The sequence below is a fragment of the Notolepis coatsorum genome, assembly GCF_963971535.1.
Source record: "Notolepis coatsorum genome assembly, chromosome: 19".
Taxonomy (NCBI): Eukaryota; Metazoa; Chordata; class Actinopteri; order Aulopiformes; family Paralepididae; genus Notolepis; species Notolepis coatsorum.
This window is the reverse complement of record NC_140183.1, coordinates 88,241,029-88,249,704: the sequence shown is the minus strand read 5'-3', so window position 1 is coordinate 88,249,704 and position 8,676 is coordinate 88,241,029. Positions and strand designations below refer to the sequence as shown.

Here is an 8,676-nt window from a genome sequence, read left to right as displayed (position 1 = left end):
TACATCATTAGTCCTGTGATCTAAAATCACTAAAGCTACAGCGTATGGGTTTGTGTCCCAGTGGGTAAAGGCGGTTTTAAACTGTTTTAAACAGTCATTCAGAACTGCATTATTTTATTCTGTCTATTCAATTTGAGTGTAGGTCTATCTCAGAACTACACTATTGCATTATTTTACTCTGTCTATTCTATTTGACTAACTGTTTTATTGCACTACACTATTGCACTATTTTGCTACTCTTTTATCGTTTTAAAATTGTCTATATTATGTGTGATGACCGAGCCATAAACAGGGAGGCCTGTTGGGATGTTGGATCCTAATGTTAATAACTGTGATTTATTTGGTGTTCTATGTCTTACAAGGCGGGCCTGTTGAGATGTTAGATCCTAATCAGTGGAAAACTGTGATTTTATATGTCTGCTCATTTTACCCTTGCTATTATTTACTTATTTTTACTTTTATCTCTACGCCCCACTATCCGCTGGGTGCACACTCTGACCTTTATCATGTTTTGTAACAGATTACAGAAGCCTATTGAACGTGAGGTTCTGATATGATTTGATTAATATATCTGTATTATTTTATCCCACTTTATGCTTTGCTCTTGCTGCTTGTTTTACACTGATTTTATGTCTTATTTCTTACTGAAGTAAGCACTTTGAACTGCAATCCCCTGTATGAAAGGTGCTATAGAAATAAAGTTATTATTATTATTATTATTATTATTAATTATTATTATTATTATTATTATTATTATTATTATTATTATTATTATTATTATTATTATTATTATTATTATTATTATGATCATTATTATTATTATTATTATTATTATTATTATTATTATTATTATTATTATTATTATTATTATTATTATTATTATTATTATTATTATTATTATTAGGGTGTAGCGATCCAACTTCGATTCGATTACTCAGGCGATGACTTAATGCATTATAGAAATGTACATTTTGACTACAGTTTGGTTTGATTCAATTAATTTAGAAACGGTATGGAAACGTTTGCAGCATAGATTCAGTCAGCAATAATTGAAGGGAAACCAAGTTATTAGTTCACGGTGTTGTGTTAAAGAACAGATGAACACTAATTTAATACTGATTTGTGTCGATTGGGAAGTTTACAGATCGATGCAGCTGGATTTCCACATTCATATGGATTACTGCTTGTTTACACGCCCGGTTCACACGCAGGACACTTTCCTGATGCTTACACTTGTTCTCTGTGCCGTCCATCTCAATCATCAAGGCGTCCAGTTCTCCTGCTGCAACACATTGATCCCCTAAAACAGACAGAACGTCACTCAACCTCCTCTCTCTATCCCTGTTTTATTAGTCTTCCCATCCATCCCAATATTGACCATATTCACACGGCGGCCATTTTGCTCTTATGTCATGCTCAAATGGGGAATCCCAAACTGAGCGTGACACGAGAGCAAAAGGGCCGCCGTGTGAATATGGTCAATATTTTGCACCCCTTCTACCTAAAGAGTCACACCCACACAACTACAACAACACATACTCACCGACTGGATAAGGGGCCGGTCCAATTGTGTCATTAATATGACCAACAGCCTTGAGCACACCTTAGACAGTGGAAGACAAAAGATTAGGAAACTATCCTCGTCAACCCAAACACCACACACACACACACACACTCTTCCAATCCATCAGTTAAATCATACAATATATAAGATTACATAATCCAGATTCAACATGGCTCAGGGCACTATGAACCATAAAGAGATTTGTGAGCACACACTTGCTAACCTTTGCCCTTGTAGAGGTTCAAGAGAGCACACACACACACACACACACACTTGCTAACCTTTGCCCTTGTAGAGGTTCAAGAGAGCACACACACACACACACACTTGCTAACCTTTGCCCTTGTAGCGGTTCAAGAGAGCACACACACACGCACGCACACACGCGCACACGCACACACACACACAACACACACACTTGCTAACCTTTGCCTTGGTAGCGGTTCTTGTCTGCATCTCTGAGCTCCAGGGCTTCATAGATGCCAGTGGACGCTCCACTAGGCACTGCTGCCCTAACACACCTGGAGGGGAGGAGAGAGAGGAGAGAGAGAGAGAGAGAGAGAGAGGAGAGAGAGAGAGAGAGAGAGAGAGAGAGAGAGAGAGAGAGAGAGTGAGGAGAGATGAGAGAGAGAAAGAGAGAGAGAGAGAGAGAGAGAGAGAGAGAGAGAGAGAGAGAGAGAGAGAGAGAGAAGAGAGGGGGGGGGGGGGGGGTTGAGGGAGAGAGGGGGGAGAGAGATATGTGTGAGGTAGGGGGTACAAAGACCAGTGGTGCACGATGTAAATTCACAGCCATTCAAGCACAAGAAACATCAAACATTATAGTTGAAAGCTTGGTACACTGTGGTACACAACAGATAAGACTGACACAGCACACAAGACACTCTGAATGCTATGTTTTTACCTTTGTCTGTATGCAGGTCCACTTCCACAGTGGGGTTTCCCCTCGAGTCCAGGATCTCTCCTTGCAACAATGTTCACTATTGACATCCTGTAAGAAACATGCGCATTGACACTACAGCGGTACATTATGGTATGTACATACTGTATATATACATCAAATACAGTACATGTCCATTTACATTATGCACACAGGTCGCAGACACACACGTACTATAGGAAGATATGGAGCAATACTAGTAGCAATAGTGCTATGATATTATTATTACATTTGATTTTGGTAAGAAAATGACAAATGAGAGATAGACAGGGAGAGAAGGGGAAGAAATGACCTCTAAAACGTGGGTGTCAAAGACAGATATGAAATGGCAGACAGATGGAGTTGATAACCCCTCCCGACTAGCTGCCGTATAGCGAGACGCCCTGCCGTTCAATGGCTTAATTGTTGGTGATGATGAGGACTGACACCCTCTCCTCCTCTCGCTCCGTCATGCAAACACAATCTGAGGACGTGAGTGGGTGACGCATCCCCTGGGAAAGGAACAGATGCAACCACAGCACATACAGCCACACGCACCAAGAACAGTAAACACGAACCATGGGACATTAATACATATTCAATGAACGCACTGTCAGCCCTCTCCACTCACACACACAAGCTAGTGTACTTTAGGATGGTGCCTAGTAGGTGTTCAGTCAACGAGAGACTATGCACCAATGAAGAAATGGGATGGTTAGAAACTCCCAGAGCAGGAGAGGAAAGGAGCAGAGAGGAGGGTGAGGAGGAGGAGGAGGAGGAGGAGGAGGAGGAGGGAGGCTGAGAAGGATGGAGGGAATAAAGGAATAGATTGATCTTTGTAATCATTACCTGCAGCCTGTGTGATGCCTGGTAGAGAAAGTGAGCGAATGCTATAGCGAATGAGAGGAAGAGACCAAAGGAGAGAGAGGAGAGGGGAGGAGGGGGCGTGTGAGTCATTGGGAAGATGCAGAGGGAAGGGGAGGGGAGGGAGGGAGTGAGACTGGGTCAAGGAGACAAAAAGATGAGAGTGGGAAGAGGGGGATAGAGCAAAAACAGCAACGGGGAGCACGAGAGGGGTGCTGTGGCGTGACGAGGTACCAGTGAGATGTCAGAACACAGAGCGTTCAAGAGGGGGGAGGCTGTGGATTACTGAACATCCCCCACATATCCCCGTTTTGCTCCATATGACAGTCCATACCACGCAGCAGCCTCGGGCAGCGATACTGGATTAAACCAACGTCACCCACTCATGTATGCATTTATTTCCGCAGATGTCAGAACACGTAGTGCACGTCAGCTGTGATGTAAGCACCGATTTAGCTGATGTACAAACAGCTTGGGTGAGGGGGGGAATTCAACGTTATCGTATCGTGTATCTGGATCATATTGCGATATCAATGACAACTCTGTCATCGTAATGAATGATAACCACCCGATATGAACTCAGATTGCTCTAGAAATGTGATTTTCAATATATCTGAGGGGATTTGAAAATAACAAAGAGCCTTGCTTTGATATCACACATGATATTTTGATATACAATATATCAAAATTGTGTGTGTGTGTGTGGGGGGGGGGGGGGGGGGGGGGGGGTTGGATTCCAGGTGATTATCGTGACATTCATTTCAGGGCTGAACAGACTGCAGGATTGGCACAAGCACTGGAATGTACTGACTGAAAGACTGGGAAGGAATCAGTGCAGACCAGTGGCTTTGGCTTTCATCAGTCAAAGGGAAACTAGTTAAGTGACCCGGGAGTATTCATCAGAGGATAACATAAGACTTTTATTCAAAGAACTGTACAGTACTGATGAGTCTATCCATTTTCAGTAAGGCTGGGCCTCAAACACCCTTAACCCTGGAGGTATCAGCGTGGCTCTACCCATTGAGCCACCAAGATGCCACCCTAGCATTTACAGTAGCTGGCAGGCAGGCAAATTCAAGAGGGTTTTAGGTTGAGGAGAAGATGGATGAATATACGCAAACTAATGACACACAGATCTATAAGGAACCCTTATCGGACTATAAGAATGATTGAAGGGGGGGGGGGGGGTGCAGAGAGGTTTAAAGATGTCCTGTCTCTACATCTGCTCTCGTCTTCGTTCCCATCTTTAAACCTAATCTCTGCACCCCACAGGATAGATTGAGGACAACATGATGGGAGCAGAGCTGGATGAGGGATGTGCTGGTAAAACTGGATAGGAGAGGTGTAATTTAAGGAAATACAGCAATGGAGAGAGAGAGAGAGAGAGAGAGAGAGAGAGAGAAAAAAATTTGCAGAAAGAGATGGGAGGGGGGCAATTTCATTGGCTACTCCACTGGTGTGTTCCATCTGGATGTCACATGACCATCTGCAGATATTCTGACACGGGCATGAGTACACGCACGCACGCGAGCGCACACACATTAAAATGTGTGAATTTGTGCATACAAGCGTGATTGTGTATTGCAGCAGTAGTCAGAATGGCCAGTCAATGATGAATAGTAATTATTATGTAGCCTACTACTGCATCCTATCACACCTTCTTTTGGGAGAGTAAAAATAAATAGATAAAGAAAGAAAGAAAGAGAACCGGTGGATACAGTATCTGGCTATTATGCGCACCTTAAAGGAACACAACAACATTATGGCAAATGCACTCACCATCTTCTCCAGAGTCAGACAAGAAGATAGATACCAATTTCCTCTCTGTGCGTTCAGTAGAAAGCTATCCAGCTGCAAGCTAGCCTAGCTTAGCACAAATGAAAGGAAGTGGATACGGACCAGCTAGCTGTTGGCCAAAAACACCTCTGATCCATCTTCTTGTCTGCCTCTGGAGAAGACGGTGAGCGCATTTCCCATAATGTTGACGTGTTCTGTTAAAACCTTTTAGCAGGTGCAAGAGGCAACTTTCCTAAGAAGGCTGAGAAAATTTGGCATGCCACCCAAGATTCTCAGCAACTTCTATAGAAGTACGGTTGAGAGTGTCCTTACCAGCTCAATCACAGTCTGGTATGGAAACTGCACTGCTAAGGAGAGGAAGGCACTCCAGCGAGTGATTCAAACTGCTCAGTACATCTCTGGAGCAGCCTTCCCCTCACTACAGGACATTTACTCTACCAGGGCCACCAGGAGAGCACACACCCCCAACACACTCTTCAACCTCCTGCCATCAGGCAGGCGATATAGGAGTCCGAAAGCCAGAACCACGAGACTGACAAAGAGTTTCTACCCACAGGCCATCAGACTCTTGAATGCCTAGCCCCCCCCCCCCCCTCCACACAGACACTTTTAACTGCTGCTCCACTGTCACCTCCATGGAACGTGCAATGTAACTCACTGTGCCTTGTTGTATTGTATATATATTTTTATCTATTTTATCTTATTTTCTAGCACTCGCTTGTATTTAAATATGTTTAAGTTAAGTACTGTGTGATTTTTTGTGAAGGGTGGACTAGCAAAGTAAGATTTTCATTGTATGACAAACTGTCGTTTTAACTGTGCATATGACAATAAACAATCTTGAATCTTTAGAAAATGAACAAATCGCAGATACTAAAACCCATTGCTATACATGTGTTGAGCTTTCTGTCCCAGATCATACAAAGAAACAAGTGGCCAACAGAGATGTACAGTAGTGCCCTAGTGGAATACACACAGGTGGAAGCAATAACTGGCCAATCAAGCCTTTACTCATGGAAAGGATACAAGCATGACGCAACAAGATCACCAGCACCAATATCTCAAGTGTTCAAAAGTATGAATATAAACACAAAACATCAAACGTTATAAAACAATTCTAAAGCAAAAGTACATCAAATTAAAGGAGCATGAAAGTAAACCCATTCTAGAGCAATTTCATATTTAAAGTATATAAAATACAGGTCTTGAATTCACTGGGTAGATGACAGGAACTAGAGTTGCTTAGATTGCCAGTCTCAACAGGCCCAGGCTGTAAATCCATGTTTTATGTATCAACAATGGTGATACAACCTCACATCACACTGTCATGACAAACATGTGTGTCAAGTTTGGTGCAAAGCGAACAAAGCATCACACATAATTTCCTGTTTAGCATACATGTTTTCCAAAATCTGATTGGTTCTGGGGATCATACTATTTTGGCCATTTCATATATATACCATCTGTAGGATATCACAAAGGGAAAGCACAGGGCGGTCAGGTGGCGTAACGGAGATTGCGTTCGTCACCAACCCCGGAGCGGCTGGATTCGCCTGTTCGAATCCAGCTCACAGCTCCGGGGTTGTCACCAGCTTGGCTGGCCGCTCACACTAATACAATTGGCTGTATTAGAGGGTGGGAGAAGCTGGCGGGGTGGGTCCGGGTCGTTGTAAACAGCGACTCCTACAGTTCGGTCGGGGCGCCTGCTAAGCGCGGATAGGATCTAAGTAGGATAGTGTGATCCTTCCACACGCTACGCCCTCTCAGTGAGAATCCGCGCTGCCAGGTGAAAAGAAGTGGTTGATTGGCTGGACGTGTGTCGGAGGAAGCACGTGGTAGCCTCCACTCTCCCAGATGATCTGACTGTGGGGGTAAGTGCGCAGCGACCAGGAAGGGGATTGGGAATTTGCAAAACGACTAACATTGGGATGGGAGAAAATCGGAGGAAAAAGGAGGGGGAAAAGGTTAATAAAAAAAAAAAAAAAAAAAAAAAAGGGGGAAAGCACATTTCAAATGTCATCATGATTGGACAGGCTGTTGAGTTCATACACCAAGAAGCCAAATGACTCTTCACAGGACCCCTCGTTATAGTAGGACAAACATATTTGTCAAGTTTGGTGCAAAGAGTTTACAGGACTCACTAAAAGAATGGTATCTCATGCACCATGTCATGGACCGCCTCCAATGGGCAGTTAAGGTGGGGCAAGAGGTCCAATGAGGTTAAGGGTGGGGTGGGTTTATACAGGATAACAAGTTTTTAAGAAGTCCCAAGCGTTTACAAGTAACACATCACTTTCTGTTTACCATGCTTTCTTCCTAAATTCAATTGAGTCATACGGTTTGGCCTATTAATTATGTAAATACATTTAATGATATTGGTCCTTAGTTTTGCAAGAATGAAGTCAACAGCCAAGGAATAGTATGAAAAAGAATTACGTAAAATAGGTGTCGTCTATGAGGAGCTCTGAGCATAATTTTTCTGACTGTACGACAAAGGGGTAATTTGAAAAAAGGTTTGGCCTTCTCTTGGGGTCATGAATGTTCACAGAACATTTTATGACGAGCCCACTATCACTTTGAGATATCTTGTTCACAGACAAACAGAGATGGTGGAGGTAATTAACCAAAGCATTGTTGCTGGAGTCATGAGAACCAATAAATGGATCTCGATTCCACCTATTCGTCGTCTTTAGAAAGAAACTGCTATGCGTGGTCAATATATTTATAAATTTAAGACTTGTATGTATATACTTTCAAGGTCTGATGTGCTCTTTAAAAAAGGGGCATGCCAACATTATGGAGAATGTGCTTACCGTCTTCTCCAAAGTCAATCAAGAAGATTATACCAATTTTCTCTGTGCATTCAGTAGAAAGCTATCTGTCTGCAAGCTAAGCTAGCTTAGCACAAATGAATGGAAGCTGATGTGGACCATTAGCCTAGCGTAAAACTCCGGGAGAGGTGTTTTAGCTGGTCCGCTTCCATTAATTTGTGCTGAACTAGGCTAGCTTGCAGCCGGATAACTTTCTACTGAACGCAGAGAGGAACTTGGTATCTCTCCGACTCTGGAGAATACGGTGAGCGCATTTCCCATAACGTTGGTGTGTTCCTTTAAGATTTGGTGTCTTTGTTATTTCCTATAATTATATACTTAACATTTGATGTTATGGCATATTTGACATATTTATATCTGGTACACTTGAGATATTGGCGCTGTTGGTATTGATGAGTCATGCTGGTAACCTTGTAGTAATGGCTTTATTGGACAACGATTGCTTCCATCTGTGAGGACCTGGGGCACTACTGTATCTGTTGGTTATTTTTGTGCTTCGTGATGGTGTAGGATTGGAAGCTCAACCAAGGAAAGGTGCATAGCAATGTTTGTTTACCTAAAATATATACATAAAAACAGTACACCCAGTTTTGAGTAGGTGTATAGTATCTTACCTATTTTTTTTTTTTTTTTTTTTTTTAACATACCGGTAAGCCATCAATTCCGACATGCAGTATCACGCACATCACAAACAAAACATCTCT

General features: G+C 42.7%; 1 pseudogene across 1 annotated transcript in view; it reads right to left on the bottom strand.

Annotated features, from left to right (window-relative positions):
- LOC311246620 (gamma-enolase-like) overlaps positions 1–2,551 on the bottom strand; it is a 6,725-nt pseudogene extending 4,174 nt beyond the window's left edge. Inside the window, exons 1-4 of the transcript in view lie at positions 2,439–2,551; positions 1,991–2,068; positions 1,544–1,603; positions 1,193–1,300 (exon numbers count right to left, since the gene is read on the bottom strand). The product of the transcript in view is annotated as a gamma-enolase-like (transcript). The remainder of the gene's footprint in view (positions 1–1,192; positions 1,301–1,543; positions 1,604–1,990; positions 2,069–2,438) is intronic.
- Between the last annotated feature and the right edge of the window lie 6,125 nt (positions 2,552–8,676).